The sequence below is a fragment of the Marmota flaviventris genome, chromosome 1 (genome assembly GCF_047511675.1).
Source record: "Marmota flaviventris isolate mMarFla1 chromosome 1, mMarFla1.hap1, whole genome shotgun sequence".
NCBI classification, from domain to species: Eukaryota; Metazoa; Chordata; class Mammalia; order Rodentia; family Sciuridae; genus Marmota; species Marmota flaviventris.
In genome coordinates, this window is record NC_092498.1 from 86,980,963 (window position 1) to 86,998,412 (window position 17,450).

Here is a 17,450-nt window from a genome sequence, read left to right on the forward strand (position 1 = left end):
GGAGACATTTCTCTTTAGGGTTTTATTTGTTCGGGTTTTGTTTCATGTTACTTATTGGTTTATTTTTTGATTGATTCGTTCATGTAGTTGGTACTTTTTTATTGATGTAGAATGTGCAATGCAGGATTTCCCTTTGATTTTTTGATAAGATATCAAACTAGGCCTTTATAAAACATCACTGCTTTCTAGCACATGATCATCAGATCTGAGTAAATCACAGTGCTTCTTTGAGGAGGCCCCTTCGTAGTCAAAGAGGGATAAGAAAATCTACCCTATCCATCCTAAAGGGGTTTTCTGACAGTCAATCAAATTGTGAATCTGAAAGTGCTATGTAAGTAGGAGAGGGTATTGTTGGGAGGTTATTAGCCTGGATATCTACAGATCAGGAAACCCAGCAGCAAAAATACTGCACTTAGCCACCTCCTAGGGAGTAGGTATGAGTTCTTGTATGTGCAGGCATGTTACCAGCGAGAGCGCAAGAAAGGCTCCGCGCCCTCCTGGCAGTACTGCCATCATCAGGCGCAACTGTGTTATGTGGGTTTCAGAGTTCAAGGGAAACACAAAACCGGCCTTTACGCCTGATCCTGAGCTGTGTGGCTATCACGGTGCTACACCAACATCCAAGTTTCAATCCTTCCAATTCTAGAGCCCCCTTTTCCCTGTGTTCTTGTTTCAAGAGCTTGAGTGATAGAGAAAGGAGGACACTGGAAATGTCCCAGACCTGTGATTTTATGCTTGTGGGGTGTCTGTGCCTGCCTCCTGCCAGTGACATCAGTGGCTGCCTGAGATTACTTAAAACAAGTACCAATGGGAAGGAAGTTTCTGAAAGACACTTTAGTGGCCTCCCAACTGGCCAGAGGAACCAAAAGTTAGTGAAGAGGAAGTCACTGATACAAGAGTGGAGGGCAGATTCATTAGCTTCATTCACTGGAGCAAAACTTGGACCAAAAAACTTCATTATTCAAACCAGATGCTGATTTTGTAACAGTCACTTCAGTGATGAAGTGTTTCAATTTCCCTTTATTTTGAACATGCAATATTATAAAGAAGGCAAATTACCACATGAATAAGGGAGCACTGGAAGTTTATAAAGTTGGTTTGAAAAAGAATTGACTATAGGAAACCTAGTTTTCAAAAGGTTATGGCCCCAAACCATTTTTTTTTCCTTTTTTAATCATGTGACAAAAGAAATGCTTAAGGCAAGATCAATTATGGGCAGCAATGAAATGACCTTCTAATGATAATTAGTCCCAAATCTTGACTGCTGCCAGTTTGAATGATCTGGTCATAAGGCACATGAGGATGTTCACTCATCTCCAAGAAGAATGAAGACCGGGCCCCGCCAGATTGGCAGTTGGGTAACAGGAGGCAGGGCAGGGAGGCCAAGGAGTCTGACCACATTCATCTCCAGTGCTTTGGAGAAAGAACTTTGTCATAAAAATTTGCCTCAAGCACAAAACTCACTGAAACAAAAAGCCTGATGATAATCTCCCTCTTAAAAATTACTACTCTCTCTTGTCAGAAGAACGACCAGAAGAAAATGCCAACCCTTGGAAAACACAAAACATCTCTGGTGGGAAATGGAGTCAGGTGGATCCCAGAAGGATATGAGAGCAGAACACAGGAATGAAGCCCAGAAGGACCACAACTAGGGCCTCTGGATGTGACCAGGAGGGTAAGGGGGACCCTCCTCCAGGTGTGGGGCTATTTGGAGGGGACAGCCATGTTGTGCAGCTTCCAGGTGCTCGGAGTCCACACAGTGAACAGCTATCCCACAAAAAAATTGTGTGGAACTGCTGGGTCAACTTCTGTTGCTTTATGGAGACAGAATCACAGCATCTCAGAGATGGAGATGATTGCTGCGTTCCGTTTACAACAGGATCAGGGAGGCAGAAGGCACCCTCCTGGAACTAACCAATAGCAGAGCCAGTTCTCCAACCTGTGTATCCTGATGCCCTTCTGGCCTCCTTGGGGTGACTGTGAGGCTCTGAAGAACAGTCACCCACAATGGCTACTGAAGAGCAATCCCAGCAGTCTGTCACCCATATGAAAGGACACGCCCCTCTCTGGCCTTGGGTGTGCTCTTCTGGTGATTCACCACCAGACAGATGCAAAAGAAAATCTGTATGCACGTTGGAGCTCTAAATCATACTTACCAAAACCTACCATGGACCAGACACCTGTGCCCACTCACCTCCTGTAATGCTCATATCCCAGGATGTGTTTATGACCCCATTTTCCTGAATGCTGAGGTTTAGAGAGGTAAAGCAACTCACTCAAGCTCACACCACTAGGTCAGTGGCAGTCCTAGCTTCAGACCGACTTTTCTAGAACTTCCTACTACACTAATAGTTCTCAAAGCTTTGCTAAAGTAAAAGCTCCTTATTCAACTGACTATTACAGCCATATAAGAAACTCTGCCTGATAAAAAAAATAATTGGGTGATTATATATGAAATAAACAGATTCCAAATGGTAGTTAATGATGCTTCTAAAGTCTGGGTGTAAATGTGGGGCCCTTTCAGTTTACTTAGCTAAAGAGGAAAGTTTCTTGCAAAATTCCAGTTTTCCCTTCTTAAAATCTTTGGTCCACAGATTTGGATATTCTATTTACTATTCTTCTATTGTCTTTTGATCAAACACTTAAATTCCCAAAAGCAGGAGAGAAGGACAAGGGGAAGGTTAACAGGCAGGTACAACTCTCCATGGAGATGGTCACTGAGGTGAGAGCCCGCCATCAAGCCCGTGAAGAACTTCATTATTCCAGCTCATGGCCTTCCTGTAGCTGGCCAGCATCCACCTCTGCTTTCACCTTCTGGCAACCACCTGCCACCTTTACCTTCTGGAAACACGGGCACCCAGCCAGCCTGGAGAATTCTGCTCTCTGAACTGAACTCAAATACTTCTCATCTTCCAATCTGAGCATTACAGGAGGTGAGTGGGCACAGCCCTGGAATCCAGAAGTCACTGCGGCTTCAGTGCTGCTGACATCTCTGCAGTTTGTTATCTCCTGCTCCTCGGTAAGCTGGCCTGTGTAAAGCTAGAGCATTCCAAGAGGTCTATCCTTAACCAAGGAACACCTACAAGTTCCAGCCTGCTTCCCTGAACACACAGACCAAACAGAAGTATCAGCCAGGCACACTGGGCAAAGAACAACCAACTTCATTTTCCAAGTGACATTTTAGAGTTCATTTACTATCAGTGTCAGTAAATAATCAGATACAAAGAAGGGAAAAAAAAGAAAACCCAAACAAAACGGGAAAGAAGAAAACAGGACAGGAGAACTAGAGAAGCTTCTTCAAAGAAGGGGACACATGAACTGGGCTTCTAGGATGATAGGAGTTTCCTAGGCAATGACACGGAGAAGTGACATTCCCCACAGAAGGAAGAGTCTGTCCAAGACTCAAATTTACATAGTGGCCTGCAGTCTAAGGAGAAGACAGAAGCAGTGTTTATACTCATGGGAGGTGGGGATGGATAAAGGAGGGTCTCAGACCTTTAGAAAGGTCTCTAAGGCATTGAGGAGCCAAGGGAGGAATAGGGTATTTAAAGATGGGAAGCCACCTGTTTAGCTGTATTTTTTTATTATTATGAATTCTGACAGACATGCTAAATGTAGACAAGAGTCGACATCAGTTCTGTGCAAAAGAAATAAAATGTGAGCCATGAAGCCAAGCCACATATGTAATTTTACATTTTCTAGTGGCCACATTTAAGGTAGGAAAAACAAGTGAAATCAATTTAATAATATATTTAAGCCCCCAAATCCAAATTATTATCATTCAACATGTAATTAATACCTTTGAAGTTATGAAGTTTTTTTTTTCCCATACCAAGTTTTCTGAGTCAGGCATACTTGTAGCACATCTCCCCAAATATGGACTAGACAAAAAGTCCAAAAGTGCTCAAAAGCCAGCAATAGCCAGTGGCTACCATCCTGAACAGCACAGCTGTAGATAAGCCCAACATGAGACCCACTTAGGAATGTGCAACCAACTGTCCAAACATGAGATGATCAAGCTCTGGGCAGATCTGGCCACTGGATATGTTAAACTACCCTGAAATGCAATTTTAGAAACATGTAACTGCAAAACTTATTTTGAATCATAACAATTTATAAGGCTCAGAAATAAATACATAATACAACAAGTACAATGAACAGTGTTAGTGTTGCTCCTAGCCTGCTTCTGTCCACCACATCCCCAGCCATGCCATCCCCCTACACCTACTGGAGGTGGTCACTTTTATTGAGATCCTCTGTGTTTATTCTTCAATGTGTTTTCATGCACAAGCAGATGTAACACACTCAAATTATGTCCCCTTTCTATAAGGTGGCATATTAAAAATTTTGTTTGATACTTTGATTTTTAAATTTAATCTTGGAGATCTTTCCATGTCAGTGTATAAAGAGTTCTCTTTCAAATGCCACACAATATTCCATTGTATGGATGGATCATAGTTTATTTAACCGGTCTTCTAATGGGTACTTGAATTGTTTCCAATCTTCCCTAATCCAAACAATGGCCTAATGGAAAACCTCCTATGTACGTCACTTTATATGTATTCAGATGTATCTCAGGAAAAATTGCCAGCGCCAGATTGCTGGGTCAAAGGGTAATTGCATCTGTAATCTCAAAAGATACCGCCAAACTGGCCCTCGCCAGGGTTGTGCCGTTTTGTGCTCTCATGAGAAGTACTGCACCAATTTTCTCACACCTGCTCAACAACATGTAATTGTCACACTGTAGAATTTTTGCCAATCTGATAAAATGAAAAATGTCACTTCTGCATAGTTTCAATTTGCATTTCTCTTATTCCGTGTGAGGGAAAACATTTTCTCTTAGGTTTTGACAATGCATTTTTTTAAATATGTAAATAATCTGCTCCTGTTCTTTGCTTATTTTTCCATTGGCCTATAAAATTTTTCATTTTAATCTATATTAATCTAATATAATTTACTTAAATCTATAGGAGCTCTTCACATAAACTGATCAATCTGTCCATTCAGTTTTTTTTTCCAATCGCTATTTTTTAAAAAATCAAGTAAAAATGTTTATTTAAATTTAGCCAAGTTTCTCATTTTTTCTTTTATTATTTCTGCTCTTTGAGTCACAATTAAAAAGCCCTTCTTTAAAGTTATAAAGGATTTCACCCATATTTTATTCTAGTGCCCTTATGAATTTAAGCAGATATGAATACATACTTTTATTGAAATCCTTAATAAAAATATCAATTTTCAGCTCAGTATTTTAGTGATTGCCTAGCATACATGAGGCCCTGGGTTTGATCCACAGCAATGTACACACGTGCACACACACACACACACGCGCACGCACACACACATCAATCTTCACATTTTGCAACTGAGGTACACCAGACATTTGCAAATCTTTCTCTCTCTCTCTTTTTTTTTTTTTTTTTTTGTGTGGTGCTGGGGATTGAACCCAGGGCCTTGTGCATGCAAAGCAAGCACTCTACCAACTGAGCTATATCCCCAGCCCTAAATCTGTTTTCTTGAATGCTTCCTCCTTTTATTTTTTCATAATTCTTTTGTATATCATACTGGTCATCATATGAAATTAATTGATCAAGTTGCAGTTTATTTGAATAGTATGAGATATGGAATGAATCTCTGAATATCTAACAATGTAAGCAATAATATCCTTCAACTCAGCCCATTTCCACACACTAAAAATTTCATCATTATCCAATTAGAAACACAATTTTTAAGCTACTATTCTACTTATGTAAACTTCAACTTTGACTTTTATAAACTCATGGCTTTAATTCTCTAGACACTATAGAGATAAATACAATTCATGCTGCTCAATTATTTATGTGAGCTGCCCAATTTTTAAAATGGCATTCATCATATATTCGTCAATATCTTTTAAGCAGATGCCTGACTTGAAGAGAAATACAGACACAAATCGCCCCTCAGAAGATTGTGGTTTGGAGGTCACTAAATTATTTTTCATGATTTGTTTAAAAGGGAAGCAATATAACACAATGTAAGTCTGGCAAAACTCTCACTGATGACAGGATTCTGGTTTACTCAAGTTCATTTTATAGGATCACCAGTGTGGTATTCGAAAGAATTAGGACAAAGAAAGAAAGGAGGGGAAAACAGGAAGTTGAATCTGAAAATGATCCATCTCAGCTGGAAAGGGAAAAATGATTTTTTGAGTTTTCATAAGAATAAATAAAAATATGGAAGGCTTCATCAACTGGTGTGTCATCCTGGCACGGGGGCCATGCTCATCTTCTCTGCCTAGTTCTGATTTTAGCATGTGTGCTGCCAAAGCAAGCATGAATACTGCTATTTTTTAAAGCAAGGGTTCAACGTTTCCAATCAACAGTTTCTCATGAACTGCAATTTTAAAAGATGTGAAAGGTGTGGTATCCTGTGGCGAGTGCCCCATACTCCAATACTAATCTCCCATCTCAGCATCCTCCAAGTTTCAGTCAATCTATATTGTCACACATTATCCTGTCATTGGACATTACAAAATTAGTTATCCTCAATTCATTTCTAAGAAAAATTACACACGCACGTTATGAGCACACACATATCCTTCAAGGATAGTAAGGGGATCAGTTCCTACAAGGGGTGCTCATTATTAGACACAAATTGGAAATTTTACAATGGGGGCTATTAGTGCCAGATATATAACACTGAAAATAAAACAGTCCTACATAAGAAATAAAGGTGATATGGGGAAGAAGGCAGGGGTGAGGAGAATTCCATGGAGCAGAGGTTCCCAGAGATGGACAAAGCATAGCTTCCAAGACCTCTGGGATGTTTCTCAAAGAAACAGATTGAAGTGGAAGTCAAGAGCCCTGTGAACCAAGAGACAGTGGCCAGGGTTCTCCCGGGACAGCTTCTGAGGCGGCCTCCCCACCCTCCTGGAAGCTGCCACCTGTGGGAAAATCCTCAGAAAACCTGCTCTACAGCCCTGATATGACTCCTGAATTTCAACCCTTTTTCAATTTGCAAGTCCCCCTGGAGGTAACTCACCCTTGTGTCACAACTGAGTATCTAAAACTAACCATTAATGCCCACTGCCCGTCCCCTCCAAAAATGACCAAAACACCATACCTTGCTTCCCCACCTATGTCAATAATATTACCATTTTCCAACACCCCTGGATTCCTTAACACCTTACACTTTGGGCACTTCTGACTCAAACCTTCCTTGACATTCCACAATAACCAATCACCAACTCTTTCTCTCTGCTACCCCCATCCTGCTTTTCCTTCTCTCTCTCCTCATTAATTTCAAACCCTCCTCATGGCCCTGCACCTATTTCATAATCTCTTACCTGTTTTCTTGTTTCCTTGCTTTCTCTGACAGTCCACCCTAGCGCCTGCTATGCACCTTTCCTAGATGGCTTTCCTATTTCTTGTAAGAGAGCCTGAGATCATGATCTTATTCATTCCATTCATTCAACAAATATTTCTTGAGTACCTGCTCTAGGCATTTGGGACACATCAAAGAATAGACCAAAACTCCAGTTTCACCTTGTCTGAACCTGTTTTTCCCTGATCCTCACTCTGCCTGTCCCTAACATAACTGTGAGGGACCATTCTACACATATCTATATCAGCAGCTCTATTCTGGTGCATTTATATATTCAAAAAACCGCCATCATGTGCTGAATTCAGTAATGACCAGATACGGGTAGTCTTTTCTGTTTATCCCACCTTTGACCTTCCCTTACCTGCCCACTCTAATGTCTTTTCTGGTCCTTACTCCTCTAAACACTGCCACCCTGAAACATGCAGCCCAACCCTCCAACCAGCACAGACTCTTCTTGATACCCACACTCAGAGGAAGGGACATCATTCTCTTTCCATCTTGCAATAGCACTTACCAAAAAAACAAAAAAACATTGCTTCATCAATGTTTATAGCAGCTCAATTCACAACAGACAAACTATGGAACCAACCTAGGTGCCCTTCAACAGATGAATGGATAAAGAAAATGTGATACACACACACACACACACACACACACAATGGAATGTTACTCAGCCATAAAGAAGAATGAAATGATGGCATTTGCCAGTAAATCGATGGAACTGGAGAATATCATCTAAGTAATATAAGCCAATCCCAAAAAACCTAAGGCTGAAATTTTTCTCTGATATGCAATGCTAACACACAATAAGGGGCAGGGGGAAGGTAAGGAAGAATGAAAGTACTTTGGGTTAGACAAAGGGGAATAAAGGGAAGAGAGGAGATATGGGGAAAGGAAAGATAGAATGAATCAGACTTTACTATCCTAAGTGTGTATTTACAAGGCCAATGTAATACTATATCATGTGCAACAGAAGAATGAGAAGCTATACTCCATATGTGTACAATATGTCAAAATACATTCTACTATCATGTATAACTAATAAGAACAAATTTAAAAAGTGCTTATGGTTTGTTTGCTTGGTTGGTTAGTTTTTTACATTTCATTGGTTTAATGAAACTCTGTAATTAGAGTAGAGGTCTTTGAGGACACTTGTTCTCTTTTATGCACTTCCTAAAATTCTGTAACCACAGAACCAAAAGAAACCTCTATCTCTAGTTCATCAAATTCAGCTTATTGCTTGAGCAACTACAGACATAGAGAGGTTAATAACATCTAGTGCTGAAAAGGACTGAAGTAAATATGAACAGCAGACTGGCAGGTTTCTTCCTTTGTCCCTAGGGGCAAAGATGTCTATACCACTAGCAGCAGGCAGGCCTCCCTCCCCCACTCCATCTCTGCAGTTCATGCACATGGTTTCAAGCTGTAACAAATAAATTGCTCAGAGACCCAGTTCAGATGCCTAGATAAGCAGCAGCCTACCCTGTTGCCCTCTTCCAACCCCAACTCCCTGAAGTTGCTTGAGACTTCAAGGATGCTGGCAAACTAAACCCTAATCCCCTGTGGTGGCACAAAACTGTAATCCCAAAGCCTCCGGTGGCTGAGGCAGGAGGATCATGAGTTCAAAGCCAGCCTCAGCAACTTAGCAAGGCCCTGAGCCACTCAGCAGGACCCTGTCTCTAAATAAAATATAAAAAAGGGCTGGGGATGTGGCTCAGTGGTTAAGTACCCTTGGGTTCAATCCCAGGTACCAAAAAAAAAAAAAAAGCCCTAAACCCATAAATTTTCTGGATGCTACCCTGATTCCATTCCTCCCTGCCCCATGAAATGCAGAGCTTTCTTATCTCACTCCGACCAGTGAGCCACCCCTGCTAGAAGCCAGAGACCTCTCTGAAGAGGGAAGTTGGTGTGCCCAGGTAAAATGGAAAAGTGCAAAATAAGAATAACCCTATCAAAAATGTGATCTGGCACAGGTGGAAGCATCCAGAAGTCATGCACAACACTGTGAGATGTAGCATGGTGTACAATGTCAAGAGGTTACCATAAACTACATTTCTATATCCATGTGATTTCCTCCCGGTGATTCATCTGAAACTCAAGGGGAGACTGTGTGACCATGTTTTCATTCCACTCCTTGTGCTCACCGAAATGGCAATGGGTGCTTAATAATGTTTCCTGAATTTCCTAAAAGTGAAAGACCAATTTATCCACTGCTTGAGCTGAAAAAAAAAATTCACAGGGGCGTAGTCGTGCACATGTGGCCACAGTAGATAAGAATGTCTCATGCTTGTACATTTCTCTGTGGGGTTCAGAAAAACAGACAGCTCTTAATTGGGCAAAGGTTACGCTCTGCATATCCATCAACCTTCAGATGCTGTTTTAGGTTTAGCTGTTCTGTTTTTCACATGTGAGTCTGTGCCCTCAACTGATAATCACCCATGTCATGGTCTTGGCAGAGTTGAGCCTCATAACCTTGGAAGCTGTTGAAAGTTCTCTCCCAAGCCACCTTCAGACCCATACAATGATTGAGTGCCTGTATTCACATGGAAAGACAAGTCTTCAAGATGAAAGAATATTCTTTGTATTTATGAAAACCTTTGAAACATAGAGACTTTCTACCTAGCAGCAGCCAGCAAGTAGCATTGTGTATTTGTGTTTAATTAAATGAATTATTAAAAGCAAGGGGGAAATAAAAGCATTCTATCCAAATCTATCTTCAGATTCTAGCTTCATTGGGGAAGGAGTAAAGCATGCCTGAGCCAAATCAAATGACACAGGAGCCCTTCCATTGGGCACACATCTGCCAGAGTCTCCCTTAACGTGTTCCTGACACATGACTCCAGCTTTTCCTCCGCATTCTCCCTTTAGGACAGGACATCTTCCACCTGATCCTGGCAGGCCACCATGTCCAGAACATGTTCTGCTGTGAAGCTCATGTGATTATCTGAACCCTGAAGAACTTGGCCACTGTGACCTGGGTCAGCCTGACAGTAACTGCTGACCCAGAGCAATGGCTGCAGCTCTTTTTGGTCTCTTCTGCTGGGGGTTGGGATTGGTTCAGGCAACTCGGGTGAGGTTGGGCCAGTGAGGAAGATTTAAAGGGTTCTCCCCAGATGGCAAATCTAGTAAATTCTATGTTAGCTAGACCCCAACGAACTGTGAATTTCCATCAATGGAATGATGAGTTCCTTCATGTAAGTGACATTTCAGCAACTACTTCCTGGTCATATTAAGTTACTGATATTCTTCCTAGCAAAAAGTACCTCTCTCTCTTTTCTGCCAGAAGACATCAGTTGTATTTATCCTTAAAAATGCAGATGTCACTCACCTGGGAAGCCTTTTCCAAGTGCCTGTCTTTCCAGAAGATGTCCCAGATGCCTCTCCCTCCACACCTGCTCTCTATCTCTTCCCACCAGTCTGCCCTTTCTTTAGTTTCTTCAATGTTAAGCTTCTTTCGGTCTCAGGACCTTTGCACAAGCAGTCAGCTCTCAGGAAATATCCCTGCCTGTATTCCAATTTATGACCACTCTCAAAACTATAGCACCAACTGCTCACACCTCATGGAATTGTCACCCCCCTCTGAATCTCAGTTCAACCTTCCCTGACGCCCCCCACCCCACCCGCATTCACTTCATAGCAACATATGCCTCCCCTTCCCTGCATGTATCAGCTATACAGGTAGAATGATGATATATTTGATTAAAGTCTATTTCCCCTTTAGATTGTTAGTGCCATAAAGTGACTAGCACAGTGGCACACAGTAGGCAGTCAGTTAAGTATTAGCTGAATGAATGAAGGACCTCTTGTATGGGATTTTGTATTACTATATTTCAGTTGCCATTTGTGTACCTGCCCCAAAGCCTAGCCTCTGGCAGCCACATCAAAGCCACACACTTTCCCAAAATTCATTTATAAAGGGAAATGGGCATTTATTTCTATTGTCTATATTTCATATATCCATATCTAGTCATGATGGAGGGTAAAAATAAGAATCTTCATATCCTAAGATGAGTGACTAAGGTCAGGAAAAAGTGCCTTAGAATATGTCCAAAAAGGCTGAAATAATAACCCAAAATGGGGGGTGGGTGGCAGAGACTAGTAGCATTGAGTGTTTGTGATGAACTCTGACCTAACCAGAAAAGTTGTAACTGAAGAATCCCCCTTCCTGTGTCCTTTCCAGCTGATGTTTCAGTGTTCTGGCTGCTGAATAAGAACCAAACCAAGTGACAGAAGGCAGCAATGTATGATGTGCCCATCACAGACCACCTGTGTCCTCCAGAAATGCATATGTTGGCACCCTAAACCCAGCACATCAGAACGTAAGTCTATTTAGAGACAGGGCCCTGCAAGAGGCATCAAAACAAGGGGCCCTACTTTAACCTGATCTGTCATGAGAGGAGACAAGCACTTAGAAAGACAGAGAGAAGGGGTCACCTGCAAGCCAAGGAAGAGAGGCCCCGGGGAAGGCCAGCCCTGCCAGCACCTTACTCTTGGATGTCTGTTCTGGAAGAAAACCAATTTTGATTGCTTAAGCCAACCAGTCTGAGGTACCACATTACAGCAGCCCCCGCCAATAACCACTGGTGCCCGAGACATTCTTGAAGGAAAGAACAGCTTCATATCCTGGATGCACTCTTCTCCCCAGTGCTGGCCTTTCTTTTTCACTTGAAGTTGAGGTACCAGATGCATTTGTATGCATCACCCAAATAAAGTGATTGAAATGCTGTGAAATAGATGTGAATAGAAACTCATTTCGCTATTTAATGAGCATTCTGACCAGATCAATACCACGAAATGCTGAACTGCACGACACCATTGCTGTCTCCGTGCAACTGCCCAGTTGATTGGCTCTGAGATGTGACAGAAAGCTAAAAATGTGTTTTCTCTTCAAAAGAGCAGGAGTCCATCATCCAAAGTCATAAAAATTTTAATTGCACTGCATAAAGGACAGAACCTGGTCTAGCTGCGAACCACGGAAAGGCGGAAACAAAATGCAGCTGAATGCTTAATCAGCTGGCTGTGGCTTTCTGAATAGCACCTAATATTCTAATTATTAGTCACTACACTGAGAAGGTGCAATTATGGAACAGGGAAGATTGCTTTAAAATTTTTTTTTTTTTGGTTAACCCACAATTTGGAAGGTCTTCACAGAAATATAATTTCACAAGCTATGAAAGAGGGAATAAAAGATTAACAGTTAAAATTCAGTTTTCTACCCTAAAGCATAAAAAAGCTTTGAAGTTGTATTGACAGATATGACTAACAATTGTAATCACAGAAATAAATTTAGTAAAACGATAATTTATCTGTCACAATTTACCGAGGGAGAAAAAGTACAGCATAAGCAGTTGAATTGTGAAGTTAAATGAAAGCAAAGATAGAACCCAGTTTTTAATGAAATGTGGAGCATTATTAATTGGTTTCCTAGCAACAGCCAGCCTAAAATTACTTAACATGTCTGCTCAATCAGATGCAAATTTGAGTGTTATCCCTTAAATGTTGATTATAGTTGGTCTTTTCAGATGCAAATGAAATGTGTAAAGTGAATGTAAATGTTGACAATGCTGATACAAAAAAAAATCCCCTGATTAACATCATTCTGGTGTTCAAAGTACCAGAGTTGAGGGTCTCCCCTTGGAAGGACCTTAAGCTGCCCGGTGACCAATCTCCTCTGCCATCCTCCTTCACCTGTCCTCCCTGTTCCACCTCAGCGCTGCCCTCACTCCAGTGCCAGAATCAGACAGCTAGCCAAGTCCCACTACTTCAGTGATAAATGACAGGTGGATGATGCTTTCAGTTCAAAATTCAATCCAATGATGCGAGGGGCTTACTGGAAGACCACAGTTGATATCAGTGTGATTTTGTAGATAGAACCAGAACTTTGAGTGACTCCAATAGAGTAGAACCCAAGCACATTTCCTTCAAGACTATCAAATAAGGCTGTCTTCCTCAGTAGAACTCCAGCCTTACTCTATGGTTCAAGAGTAGCATGTTCCAAGTCAGTGGTGGCACCAAGAAGTGATGAGAGGTGGGAAGGATGTAGCCCATCAAAGTCGCCATCAGCCACCAATATTATCCTAGTAACAGCCCATTCCAAGCGAAAGCAATGAGCTGGCCATGCTAAATCGCTCCTGCAACAATGGTTTGTGACCATTTACCAGGCGATGATCTAGGTGCTGGAGACACAGCAATAAGAAAATGTCTCTGTTCTCACCCTCCCTGAGCAGGGGGTAGACAAATAATAAACAAATACAAAAATAGTAATATAAAAGGTAGCGAAGGTGATGATGTGAGATGGGCAGCTTTGAGAAAAGTTCCAAGACCACCCTCCAACAAGACTGTTTCCCTGTCTTCTAGTATTTCAAGGACACCACTGTCTCTACAGCCACCTTAGGGGTGAAGTGCAGGACTCCAGGGTGGAAGTCTGCCACATGAGGAAAGAGGAGAGGGTCAGTGCACTGAATCCTAGAAGTCCTTTCCTCTGCAAGTCAATGGTCAATGCCCTTAGACACCCCCCCGCCCCCAGTCCCTGGAAAAACCACCAAGTCAATTGGAAAAATCACCAAGTCAAGTCATTCTTGAACTCCTAAATGAGGCTAAATGACTTTTCTGGCCAAAGTCCTCTGCCTGTGAGCCTCTTGAAGGATGGAGAATCAATGAACAGTTTGTTCCAAATACATAACTGTAGCTCTGGGTTATCCCAGGCGGTAGTCAGCAACTGAGGACATATATTCCAGAAAGTTCTGAAGCCTGCTTTTGTATAGAATTGACCAAGTTGACAAACAGTTGCAAAGCAGGCCAAAGATCCCTAGACTCACCTTGAGTGCAGGGCTAAGGGCAAATGGACAGGTCCTTCTTCCAAAGTCTGCCACACTAGCCCTGTAAGTTAGGACTTAGGCCTTTGAAGACTTTAAGCACTACTATTAAATGTAAATGTCCATGAGAGAAACAGGTAGTGCCTTAGACTACCTGTGGAACCTAGTCTAGATTCCACTACCTGTGGAACCTAGTCTATCTGGTGGCCTAAATGGCCCTGCATTGGGAATGGGGACAATGGTTAAGAGTTGCAAGGGGCAGTGTGATACCTGACAGAAGGACACAAACATTTCACCAGGTTAACCTTAATTCATGTTAACCCTCAGAGAAAGAATGTACTGACAGGTCATTTAGCCTGGAGGTCTAAAAAGAAAAAAAGTGCCGGGGTTTTGTTCCATCAAAGTGGCAAACATTCAAAAGAAAGAAAACTTGGCTTCCACTCAATCATAAAGAGTAGCATCTAATCAGAGGCCATATTACATAATGAGTTAAAAATCAAATGGATTGTACATTTGACTGGTCATCAAAATTTATCTTCTAGGTCAGTCAATCTCAAAGTGCGATCCCTGGTCTAGCAGCATCTTTGACACCTGGGACTTGTCAGAAATAGATATTCGTGGGCCCTTCCCCAGACTTAAAGAATTAGAAATGGTGGTGTTTTAACAAGCCCTCCAGATGCTTCTGATGCACACTAAGTTCTAGGCCAGCTCAGCAAGATGATGTGCCTCTGAGTTTATACTTAGCACCAACTTGCTGCAAATTATTTCAATCAACAGGAAACTAAAGATAGCTGGACTGTACCTTCCATATGGTGGCACACATTCAAAACAAACACAGTAATTGTGTGAATTCCCTGACACAATGACTTTTTCAAAAGAATGCAACCATTAAGAACATAAGATGCTGATTTACTGATTTCTTAAGATAATGGATTGTTTCAAGAAAGAAGTAAAAACAAATAATAATAATAATAATAATAATAATAATAATTCTTTAGGAGATTCGAGTGTGGAGTAGAGTTCCGAGAGAAGCTTTGAAGAGAATCCCTGAGTTCATTGTCTTAATGTTAGACTCTCTTCCTCCAGCCTTCTTGGCCAACACAACCAGGGCTCCATCCTAGCTCCCTGGGGTGGAGAGAGGGTCAGACCCATAAAGGAATTTACTCTCTGTAAATACCCCTCAAATGTTTGCTGAATGGATGATTCCCTTTACTTCTCATATTTTGGACAGAATTAGGGACACATCTAATCTCTTTGTGTCCCTGACAATAAAGTGAATATTAAGCACACTTATGGTTATCAAAAATTTTCCAAATGAAAAAAATAAAATCTAGAAGATGCTTTAATGATTATAAGATAACCACCTGTGAAGAAACCAGAAACCTATGATCAGAAGAGTGAATCTCAAATTTAATTACACATGAGAATCACTTGAAATGACTAATAAGAATGCAGATTTCTGAGCCCTATCACCAAATATTTTGATTCAATTTGTGTGAGTTGGGGATCTTCCTCCAACCCCAACACCTCTTTCTTTATCTTTTTTTTTTTCTTGTGGTATGCTGGGGATAAAACTCAGGGCTTTGCATATGCTAGGCAAGTGTTGTACCACTCAGCTATAAAAATGTACCTTTTAAATAAGCATACCCAGGAGACTTTGATAAAGGGGTTAGTATTTAAATTACCAACATGGTCACTTCTCCAGTTTTTAAGAGTATCAGTAACAGTTAATGAAAGAGGACTTTTTTAGTTTAATAAATAAAGGAATACTATAGTAAAAGAACTACAAGTTCTCTTTTCTGTAAAATAGATAAAGTTTGAATGTGAATTTAAAGTAAAAGTGACTTTTTATAGATACGTTATACCTAATTATGGTAAAAAATTAAGAAAAGTAAAAGAGAAAAAGTTTAAAATAACTGTAATCTCATGATCTAATTACTATATTATATTCTTGGTACATTATATTCTTCCAGATAAAGTGCTAGCTCTTTACACACACATACATACACTTTTTTTTAAGAGTATGATCAGAGTATACGTACTTATTGTACTACATTTTCTTACATCTAACATTATCAACATCTTTCTACCATTCCTTGATTCTTTTAGATAAAAAACAACAGAATGCCTAAACACTCACTCTATTCCTAATCAGTTAAAAAAAAGAAGGAATCAAAAGTCTGTTTATTTGACTAGTATATAGTACAAATATTTGTGTCATTTGTATGAGTATGCTAAAAATCTTAGTTTTTATTAAAGTAGTATTGATGCAGACTTTATTAGTAAATTTTACTAGTTCATTAGCTCATTTTAGTGAATGCAAGCACATTACTTAAGGCCTCTAGACACGTATACAATATACTAATACAAGTATTCACATTAATGAAACCTATTAGACCAGGGTTTTTCTCATTAAATCGAAAGGGAACCAAAGACTCTACTGGAATGAAACTGAGACTTGCTCCCACCCCTGGTTTTATTTATTTTTTAAATATGCCCTGAGAGTCTATAAACTAATTCTCTTCAACCAGGAAGTGGTCAAAAATAAATGCATTTCACAGAATACACTAATCATATAACCTGAGAACTGAATTCTTGTATTTTTATAAGTGAGGCACAAAGAATGTGAGTTTCTATGACTACCCACATTCACAGTCACCAGCGAGGCCTGGTATCAGATAACTCGCCACGGCTTCAACACTTGGTTGTCATGTGAATGTAAGCGAGCCACTTAATTCTTCTAAGTTTCAGTTTCCTCATCTGCAAAATAAGGATGCTAATAAATAAAATCTGTGCTTATTTACTAAGAGTTTTCTCAGGGCCAAATGGGTGTGGACATAAAGTCTTATGACATTAATACTCTAATGTAGTCTCCAATGTTACCAGGAGTCTGGCTGGTTGTTCTCTCTCTGGAAGTGAGTACTCCTCAATTCCTTGCACACCCAGGATTGTACAGAACACCAAATGCACATGTGTTAGTTAAAGAACAGAGATTCACTGAACCTTTGACCTACAGACTGCTTTACAACTGAACTGGACTCAGGGATCTCTACTACCATGAGAAGTCACATTATGTATTCTAGGAAATTCTGCATGAACGATAATTCTCTCAGAGTGATAGGGCATGATTCCAAACTGAGCTTACCATCACCTTTACCTGCTGGATTTTTTAGAAATGAAGAGTTTCAGGCTTCACATCAAAAGTTCCAATGAAGTTACCTGAACTTAAAAAATATTTTAAGATGCACTAACATATCACCCAGGGCCTTATGCATG

General features: G+C 40.6%; 1 protein-coding gene and 1 non-coding gene across 3 annotated transcripts in view; both read right to left on the minus strand.

Annotated features, from left to right (window-relative positions):
- The window catches only part of Jazf1 (JAZF zinc finger 1), a 327,436-nt gene that overhangs the window by 259,945 nt on the left and 50,041 nt on the right, over nt 1-17,450 (minus strand). The gene's annotated exons all lie outside the window — the stretch shown is intronic.
- Nucleotides 6,204-6,306, minus strand: LOC114096237 (U6 spliceosomal RNA). Its single transcript, XR_003583385.1, has one exon. It is a non-coding gene; the product is annotated as a U6 spliceosomal RNA (small nuclear RNA).